Genomic DNA, 11,005 nt, shown 5'->3' with positions numbered 1-11,005 from the left:
AAGCAAGGATATCTGTTGCTATAGGGCCCTCCATGGAGTATAGAATAGCCACCTAACACAAATAGTTACAAAACTGACAAGACTCAGACTGCACTTTTCCACATGGAAATAAAATCTTTATCCCCATCTTGGAGATACTATTCACTTTCTAGCTCTATGACTTAATTTTTCTCTGCCTCTATTTGCTCATCTGTAAAATGAGAATAATGAAATGTCTATCTTGAAAAGGTTTTCAAAAAATAAATTAAAAGATGTAAAACACTTAGAATTATGTCAAGGAATAGCAAAATCTCAGTAAATATTAGATAATGTCATTATCATCATTAATGTCATTAGCAGCATCTTACAGGTTGCAGATAGCCTTAAGGAATGTGGATTCCACACTACAGTCTTCAAGGCTTAAGGTGTTTACCAAGTTCACTAAATTATTTCCTTTTCTCCCCCTTAAACACAGATTCAAAATGGAAACAGTGTTTCTAAGTGCAAGCAGCCTTTGTTCTCTTTTTCTTGGAAATGGGATTTTTTTAAACTGGAAAGCTCATTTCTTTGAGTCTCCCATCCCCTAGGTCCCATCCATTGGTGTCTTCCATGGCAACAGTGGAGGTGGGCAATGGACACCTGGTACCATCTTGGGAAGCAAGGAAGGGACCTGACAAAGTCTTGGATGGCAGAACCTACCTCTCATGTCTGTGCCCTTCACCATAAATGAAGAAAGGAGTGAAGAGAAGAACAAGGTGGCCACAAACAAAAGCTGGAATTGTTTGAAAAATGGACACTTTTCAGAAGCTTTCAAAGCCACCCTTTCACAAAGCCTGGCAGGGATACAGTATCGAGCCTGGGTGTCAGCCAAGCATGGCCTTAATTTATTATTGCCAAACTGTTTGTTGTGTCTATTTGCCAAGACTTACTAATTGAACTTTTGTTGGTCTGGCTGCCCTTCCAGAGAACTGGAGCTTTTGTTATCTGCTCCAAGAGTCCTTCCATGGAATGTGTCAAAAACTTCACCCGAGTGATGGCTGATTTGCCCTCTTCTGTTCAGGTTGCTTCTTTTTTTTTTTTTCAAGAATGTTGTTGTTGATGTTGTTGTTGTTTGTTTTCGTTGTGTTATGTATTGTTTGTTCAGTTCCAACCCAGAGTAGGTGTTTGGACTGAACTAGAAGGAAGTTCACTGACCCATGGTGAGATCAGAGAGATTCCCAAAAAGGCCTGCATGGAGACTTCCTTCCTGGATTTTCCCATCACGCACTCTCTCTGAGCTTCTGCCACACAGGGAAGGGAAGTTTTAGACCAATGGATCTCAAAGTGGGGTCCCAAGGGCAGCATCGGTCACCTCTAGGAATGTCAGAATGGAAATTCTCATATCCTACTCCAGAGCTACCAAATTAGGAAACTGTATTTTCACAAGTGTTTGTGATTCTGATGTACGCTAAACTGTGAAGCCAGTGCTAGCATTTGCAGCCTCGACATTGTTGACAATTTGGGCTCAATGATTCTATGGGGGTGGGGGGGCTGTCCAGTGTGTGGTAGGATGTTTAACAGCACTCCTGGCTTCCAACCACTAGATTCCAGCAGCTTCCATCTTCACCCAACAATTGTTGGGACAACCAACAACATCTCTAGTCTTTGCCAAGTGTTCTAGGGTCAAAGAGGTAATATCACCCCTGGTTGAGATGACAGGCAAACTGCTTGCTGTTTCTCTGCACTGTATTGACAAACAGCTGCAGCCTTGTCTGGGAGGCTATTAACACACCGCCATGATGAGCCCCACAAGATAGAACCACCTAAGAGCAGATCTTGCTTTTCAGTCCTGATAAATCTTTCCTTTGAATCCACCCTCAGGCAAGAGCATGTGACTGACTTTCTGAGCTAGTTCTCTTGCTCAGCTGCTTGGTGTATTCAAGACAAAACACCTTCAGATTTAGGCTCTTCTCATCCTCTTATTTGTTTGTTACCCTAGAGCAGAAGAGACAGAGGGACTGGGTTCAGAGGTTCCGTGATATACTTACCATTCAGAGAGACAAGAATGGGACTAATCTTCCTAAATGTCCCTCTCACCTTCAAAACAGAAGATTTCCTCATGCATTTCTGGGCAAGCATTTCCCAATTCTTTCTACAGGGTTTCTACCATTGGATTCTTAATATTGTTGTATTGGTGACTTGCATTTGAAGGATACCCAAATCAGGGAATTTGCTATAGGCTTTATTCCCACCACTGTCATTTCAGAGTTTTGATAATGTTTCCACTTGAGGAAGCTGGACTTGGCCAAAATCAGCTTGAACTGACTCAGCCAAAACTAAAGTCAACAGCTCATACAAACGCAAACTAAAGTCATAATTTGTTGGCTCCTTAGGTTGAGTTCTATTGAGCACCTGCTATATACCAACATTGTGCTAGTGCTAGATCCTCAGAATGTGGAGAGAGAAACATAGCACCTCTGCCTGGAGGGAGCTCATTGTTGGACAAAAGTAGAAGCCATTTCAAACAGAACGCGGAGTTCTTGACGTCAGAGGGACGCACACAGCATCCTGACAGCCTGCTTCACTGTTGAATCCTCAGTGTCTGACACATAGGAGGGGCTTAATAAATATTTGTTGAATGACCTTAGAGAGGAATCATTTTACACAGACTAGGAAGGCTAAAAAGTAAGTCTAGTTGAAGAAAGTGCTACTTAGGTTTTCAAGGAAAAAGCAAGAGTAAGCCATGCAGAGAGGAGAGGGAAAGGTCTTTCAGACAGAGAATGTAGCAGGTTCAAGGACAGTGAATGGGAGTATGAATCGAAGTCTTGAGTGGACTTCACGAAGGTCTGAATGAATTGTCTGAAGAAGTAATTTTCCAGATGTCCATTGCTACATAACAAATTACCCCCAAATTTAGAGGCTTAAGACAATCATCTTGCTTTCACTGTAATTTTATCAGTAAAGGGTATGGAATGGCTTGGCTGGATGGTAAGTCTCTCATTCATTTGGCATCAGCTGGGCCATCTGGGGCTGATGGTCCCTCTCCAAGATGGCTTCTTCATCGACATCTTGGTGCCTTGTATTTCTCAGCTTCTCTCCCTCTTCACATGGCATCTCATTTTCCACAGCCATTCCATATGGTCTGGGCTGCTCATGATATGGCAAGTTCAGGATACTTGGACTTCTACCATGGCAGTCAGCTTTCCCCAGAGCAAAATTCCAAGAGTGAATATTTCAAGAGGCCCAAGTGAAAGCTGCAAATCTTCTTACAATCTGGCTTTGGAGGTTCCAAAACATACTTTCACTGTATTTTAATGAGCAAGCAAATCACTATAGCCAGCCCAGATTCAAGGGAAGGGGAGAAATAGCCCCCTTCCTTAGTGGGGGAGTGGCTTGGCTATAGGAGGAAAGAAATTTTACAGGCACCATCTTGAAGAAAAGCTTCCTCAGTGGGTCCCAGGGGTTGAAGAAATTGGAACTGAGAGAAATGAACCTGAAGGACTTGGAGAAGCAAGCTACACAGTAATTACCCTGAGCTCTGTGAGAAGCCATGGGAAGGCTGAAGCAGTGGCATGGAGGTAAGACTATGGAATGATGGATTTCATTTCAGAATCATCCACCTCTGACAGTTATGAAGAACAGGGTGGAGCGGGATGGGATGGGAGGCAGGGAGGCGAGGAAAACTATGATCAGAACTCTAGCCTTAAAGAGCGAAAGTGATCTGGGCGTGGAGGGATAAAGGCTGGGCATTGGACACGGGTGTCATATAGTGAGACTTTGAGGAAACTTCAAGTTCTCTGAGGGCTGCTGACACCCTTCCCCACACAACCAAAAATATCTCCTTTCAAAATGAGAGGAGAAAGGCATCGTTTTCCATTCCAGGAACTGAATGGGGGGTAAATGGCAGCTGGCAACTGAGCTTGTCCTGAGAGGCTTAATGGTCACACTTTTTTCAGGTTGGGTACGAGCTGCCACTGAGGAAAACAAACAGAATTGGTGTGAAAACTATTAGAAAAGGTCCTTAGAACAAAGGCTCCATTTGGCAGCTGTTGCTCAGAGCTGAGTGAAATAAACAAAAGAGTTTGTTGAGCAAACATGAAAGCAGCCTAATTGATGCAATTAAGGTGAAATTAAATAAAGGAAGGTTTTAGCCCAAAGTTCAAGGAAAATTTTTCACAAGGTTGTCACTGGAATAGTCATTTGGGGCTTTTAAATAAAGAGAAGCACAGGATGTGGGAAATTGGCCCATTTGGCCCTTAGGAGCAGACCAAACCGAGTGTGCCAATGTGGACTCCACGTGTCAGGCCCAAGATTGGCCCTGGCTGGCCAATCTTGGGATGGGTAAGGTGGGAGGTTGGGGTTAAGTAGGCTCAGGGGAGGAGGGGACAGAGGTAGAAACAAAGGAAAAATTCAGCAAGACCAGAATTATGCTGGTCATCACATTACTCCGTTTTGTTCACTTCTTGCCACTATTATCTGAGGTCATCTTGTTCATCACACATTACTTGTTTACTCCCTGTCCTCTCCAAATATACACACTCGCACACACGCACACACGTGTGAACACACACTATGGCATTCTGGGTCTCCTTGGAATGTAGCTTTGGAGATGCCTATCTGGCTGGGTTAAGACTCCCCCAAATACTGAAACCCAAAAGCAAACCTCTGTACCTGACACGTGTGCCAGAGCACCGCCCTGACACCTCAACACTGTCCCACAGGAAGTGTATACCTGAAACCAACTCAAACTAGTACATTTATTTAACAAACAATTACATAACCCTTACTGTAGGCCAGGTACAATTGCAAGCGTTTTACAAGTATTAATCCAATCCTCATAAAGATCCTTTGAGGTAAGGATACTCTTCTCTTCATTTCAGAGAGGAAGAACGGCAACAGAAAGATCAAGGAACTTGTCCAAGCCAGGATAAGGGGAGCAAAAGTCCCCAATCCCTATCAGCCATCCTCTACCCCTTCACTAGGCCCCTTTGAGGAAGCTAGATGGTGAAGTACTGATTGCTAAGTACTAAGCTCATCCTTCTGCCTAAATGGTGGAAAACAGGAGAGACACCTAGAAAGGCTGAAAGCACATACTGATCAACAGTGAACTGACAATGATTAAAGTGTGGGCTTCTCAGAGTAAAGGATGAATGCATTGAAAGGAAGTCCCAGTCCTTTCTTTACAAGTAAATGTATGAAATTTTAAAAATCTGATCAGAGGAAAATTAGGAGCTTAAAAAAACAGGTAAAATATGTGGGTAAAAGGAAAAGACACAACTTCATGAAGTTAAAAAACAATTTTAGGAATAATTCTATCGGGGCTGGTGCACCGGGATGACCCAGAGGGATGGGATGGGGAGGGAGGTGGGAAGGGGGTTCTGGAAGGGGAACACATGTACACCCATGGTGGATTCATGTCAATGTATGGCAAAACCAATACAATATTGTAAAGTAAAAAAATAGATAAATAAATAAATTTTAAAAAGAAAAAAAGAAATAATTCTAGTTTGATCCCTCCATTTCACAAATGATGAAAGACCTAGATCAAGAGTTGTTCAAATTTAATGTTCATTAAAAATGCCCAAGGAGCTTGTTAAAAATGTAAATACTGGATATTATTCCTAAACCCCTACCAGAGATCACAAATTAGTTACATGATTCATGAATTCTGGCATGAAGTTCTGTAATCTGTCTTTTGCTGGCAGATTTAAAGACAGGAGTTGGTCTTTAGATGACTCAGATGCAAGTGGTCCAGGGATCACACTTTGAAATACACCTAGAAGCAGACCAACCAAGAGATGAAGGACTTCATTCAAGCCTCATATCTACTCAGTGGCAGGTCACTGCAACTTTGCAAAGTAGTCTATATAACAAGTTATCTTTTAAACACTTTTTACAGATCCAAAGTCATTTCAGTAGTCTTGAACATCATCTATATTATGTATAATTTGGTTAGCATATTATTATTTAATACTTTTTTCCCTATTTATGATTTAAAAGTAAGCTCAAAACATAAGATATTGAACTTCAAGGAAACTTCCTTTTTTTTTGCCTCTTAATGATAAGCAGTAAAAAGGTGAGATAGAAATCATTAACACACATCTTAAAGACTTGTTCTCTGACCTATTTCTTCTCTCATAGAATTAGTATGATAGAGAAAACATTTATTTTCAAAAGTGGGGCAAACAGAAAATAATAGCCCCGAACTCAAGTATTATAATTTGCTTTTAGGACTTAATTGGGCTTCCCTGATAACTCAATTGGGAAAGAATCTGCCTGCAATGTGGGAGGCCTGGGTTCGATCCCTGGGTTAGGAAGATCCCTTGGAGAAGGGAAAGGCTACCCACTCCAGTATTCTGGCCTGGAGAATTCCATGGATTGTATAGTCCATGGGGTCGCAAAGAGTTGGACACGACTAAGCGATTTACACTCACTCAGGACTTAATTGAACCATTTTCAATTGTGTGTAACACGTTTACTGAGGTACAATTTATATACCATAAAATGTATTTTCGTAAGTGAATGATGCAATGTATTTCCGTAAATTCACAGAATTGTCTACCATGATCCAATTTAAAATATTTCAATCAGCCAAAAGTTCTCTTGTACTTATTTGCATTCAATCCTTGCTCCCAACCACAGCTGCAAGTAACCACTGACCCTTGTGTCTCTATAACTTTTCCTTTTGTAGAAATTTCCTATTAATGGACTCATAATATGTAGTCCTTGTATCTGGCTCCTTTCACTTAGCATAATATTTTTGAGATACATCCACGATGTTTCCTGTGCTGTACTTTTTTTCATCACTAGTAGGATTCTATTGTATGACTACAACACTATTTATCAATGCACCAATTGATGAGCACTGAATTTTTTTTTTTTTTGCTATTACAAAAAAATGCTGCTTGATCTCACTTGTGTGTGGGATCTAAAAAAGGAGAAAGCACGGAAGCAGAGAGTAGAATAGTGGTTATCAAGGTTGGGGAGTTAGGGGAAATGGGGAGATATTGGTCAAAGGGTACAAAATTAGCAGTTGTGTTCAATGAATAAGTCTAGAGATCTAATGTACATGATGACTATGGTTAAGAATACTGTTTAAATACCGGAAATTTTATGAGAGAGTAGATTTCAAGTGCTTTCATCTCACACACACACAGGTTCTTCACCTTCCAACTCTCACATCCATACATGACCACTGAAAAAACCATAGACTTGACTAGACAGACTTTTGTTGGCAAAGTAATGTCTCTGCTTTTAAATATGCTATCTAGGTTGGTCATAACCTTCAGTAGCTTAGTCATGTCCAAATCTTTGCGACCCCATGGAATACAGCACACCAGGCTTCCCTGTCTATCACCAACTCCCAGAGTTTACCCAAACTCATGTCCATTGAGTTGGTGATGCCATCCAACCATCTCATCCTCTGTCATCCCCTTTTCCTCCTGCCTTCAATCATTCCCAGCATCAGGGTCTTTTCAAATGAGTCAGTTCTTCACATCAGGTGGCCAAGTATTGGAGATTCAGCTTCAGCATCAGTCCCTCCAATGAATATTCAGGATTGATTTCCTTTAGGATGGACTGGTTGGATCTCCTTGCAGTCCAAGGGACTCTCAAGAGTCTTCTCCAACACCACAGTTCAAAAGCATCAATTCTTCGGCCCTCAGCTTTCTTTATAGTCCAACTCTCACATCCATACATGACTACTAGAAAAACCATAGCTTTGACTAGATGACCTTTGTCGGCAAAGTAATGAGTGGAATAAAATGATGAATAAGGTGTAATTTTGCCCTCTAAATGCTTAAATCTAGCTGAACAGTAGTTCTCAACTTTGGGCAATTTTGTCCCCAAGGGGACATTTGGCAATGTCTGTAGACATTTTTGGTTGTCACAACTAGGGGGTCTGTGCTACTGGCATCTAGTGGGAAGAGGCTAGGGATTCTGCTAAACACTTTACAGTGTACACGACAACCTCTACGACAAAGAATTATGTGGCCCAAAATGCCGAAAGTGCTGAGGTTTAGAACCCGTGTTGTAGAGGATATAAGTGGTATTTAGCTATAATGAAAAGCTTCAGATGGTAATTTCTGTGCTATGGGAATTACTGCACTGTGGCTGAAATTAATCAACACTTTAGCAGTTACCACATCTCTGGCATGTTTGTTTGTCTGTCTTTCTCCCTGGGATGTGAACCTCATGAGTGTGAGATCCACCCAAGTCTTTATGGTGGTTAAAAGCAGAGCAGCTGGAGTCAGACAGACTTGGATTTCAACCCTATTTCTACCTTCACTAGACAAGTGACTTTGGGCTAGTTTACTTGACCTCCCCACACTTCAATTTTCTCTGTTGTGTAATATGAACAATGTACCTATCTCATAGGATTGTTGTGACAAATAAACGAATCAAGGAAGCCAGTTGATATAGTCTTAGCACATGTAGTCATCATTTTATTATTGTTATTGTTATCTGCAGCACCTAGCCCAGTGCCCTGTAAATATGTGCAAACAAATGAATGAGTAATTGAGTCATTTCTCACCTTCTTTACCTCCACAATGGAGCACTGGCTCTATGAAGTAATCCTCATTGGGATGAGAACTGTCCCTTCTTATTCCTGGACCAAGGCATAGCTTCCATAGAGGAGGTCTCCTGTGTCTACAAGAAATAGACAGAAGTCCAAACAGCACAAATAAGTGCAAGAAAAATAGAGGCTGACCTCAATTACACCCTTGAGACTCCTACTAACCTGATATGAAGTGATCATGAGGGGAGTCAGCGAGGGTCCTGCCACAAGGAGCCCATGATGCTATTCACCATGCCCTACTCTGGATCATCTTCCCCAGTTCTGTTCAGAGAAGCAGTTCCTTCTTCTTAACGGCTGTCACCTGCCACAACACTCTCCACCCATCCTGAGTCTTAGGCACTTCCTCCACACTAGGAACCTCTCCCAGACAGTCTCATTACCTATTAGGCAATTTCTTTTGATCAGTTTTAAAGGCCTTTGGACCCCTCCCTATGTACCTCACCTCCTGTCCCCATCTACTTCTAAGTGACCTGGCAAAGACCACATCCGTGAATCAGTTTGATAACTCTTAAAAAGGGTGGGTGTGAGCAAAGCTTTGACAACCTGATTTCTCACCATGTTTGCTTTTGAGGGAGGAGTTCACAATGAAAGAAAGGATCACTTCAAGCCTCTAAAGAGCCCCTTGGTATCTGAAGCAGGATTCATATGGTGCCTGGGAACCGCTAACCAACCAGAAAGACGCAGCTTAGAAGCAGAAAGAGGTCACATTCATTTGACATAGAGTGCATGGCTCCATTTTACTCTCTGGTTCCTAATATGCCTCGGGTTGGCATGCATCTCAGGGTACAAACAAAATCTGGAACCATTCTCCTTATTGAAATGTATTATTCATTCATTGATTGATGCCCTTAATCCTCAAAAAAAAAAGTAATTATTGGCTTTATGGAGTTTCTTTATATGGTTACATAAACACATCCCCTCCCTGATGACAGTATACAACAGACGTCAAGGCAATGTAAGATCAAAGTGATTTGGACCCAGAAGAAATACAGGTACAAACATCAGAAAGCATTAGGGACAGAGTATTGACCTTATTTTTTAAAAATCATGAAACAGACTTTTCATTTTCTTTTATTTTAATATTAGGGACTTATAATAAATATCCTTACTTTGTTGAAATTCAAACATTACAAAGAAGATCATAAAAGCTAACATTCGTGAATGCTGACTGTGTGCTGGATATTTTTCTAAATCCTTTATGTGTCAATTCATTCACTCATTTAAGAAATCCTTCTTAACCATGTAATCCTTGGCCAGGCATTGTTCTAAGTTCTGGGCATAGAGCAACAAATAAAGCCCTCAAATATCCTTGCCTTTATGGACCTTACACTCCTTGGGGAAGTCAATAAGCAAATAAATATGCAGATTATATAGTATATTAGGACTTCCCTGTAGCTCAGATGGTAAAGAATCTGCCTGCAATGCAGGAGGCCTGGGTTCAATCCCTGGGTCAGGAAGATCCCCTGGAGTAGGGAATAGCAATCCACTCCAGTATTCTTGCCTGGAGGATCCCATGGACAGAGGAGCCTGCCAGGCTACAGTCCATGGGGTTGCAAAGAGTTGGACACAACTGAGCAACTAACACTATTACTATATAGTACATTACACAGCTGAAGTAAAGCTGGGCAATGGGGTAGAGAGAGTTGGGTATAGGGTGCTGCAATTTTCAATCAGGCATTTAGTGAATGTCTCACTGAGAATCTGTCATTTGGCCAAAAGCTTGAAGGAAAGCTCACATTTAATACGAAAGGGTTGCTATTGAGTGTTTTGTTTCATTTTTACTAAAACTTGTACCAACCTCCTAAGCCACCAGTAAATCTATATGAAACTCTACATTTTGTAAATGACTGAACCATGGTCAGGTACAAGTGAGCTAAGACTGAAGTCACCCATGTATTCACTGGTCTCATTTTGTGGTGGATCCAAGTGCTGTTGATTTTTCATGCTACTTAGGGGAACGAGTGGTGTGCTTCTGAGGGTACATTGGTATCATGGGCATCTAGAGGGGTTTTCTCTGGACTATCCTTCCCCAGGGTCTTTTCCAAAGAGTTGGCTCTTCGCATCAGGTCACCAAAATACTGGAGCTTCAGCTTCAGCATCAGTCCTTCCAATGAATATTCAGGATTGATTTCCTTTAGGATTGATTGCTTTGATCTCCTTGCTGTCCAAGGGACTCTCAAGTCCTCTCCAGCTCCTTGAGGAGATTCATTTGTTTGCTAGATCAACTGACACTCTTAAGGCATCAGAAGATTTCCCCTGTGCTAATGTCTGTCTCCCCATTTTGTGGATCCCTGATGAGTGCAAAGCAGCATGTTCATCACTGTGGGGAAATCCAAAAGGAATAGAATGTGTTTGCATATCACCTGAGTAGCTCCGTGTTGGCTACCTACCCTTCCCTTTGTCATCTCCTCACCTCTCTACTCATGTTCTCTGCATTTCCTAAGTGAACTGCTGCTGCTGTTTAGTCAC

General features: G+C 41.7%; 1 pseudogene; it reads left to right on the top strand.

Moving 5' to 3' along the window:
• The first annotated feature begins 3,508 nt into the window (after nucleotides 1–3,508).
• The window catches only part of LOC145525287 (protein kintoun pseudogene), a 50,167-nt pseudogene continuing 42,670 nt past the window's right edge, over nucleotides 3,509–11,005 (top strand).

Source organism: Giraffa tippelskirchi, chromosome 11 (assembly GCF_054371585.1).
Source record: "Giraffa tippelskirchi isolate mGirTip1 chromosome 11, T2T-mGirTip1v1.2.pri, whole genome shotgun sequence".
Lineage (NCBI taxonomy): Eukaryota > Metazoa > Chordata > Mammalia > Artiodactyla > Giraffidae > Giraffa > Giraffa tippelskirchi.
This window is presented reverse-complemented; position numbering and strand designations above follow the sequence as displayed.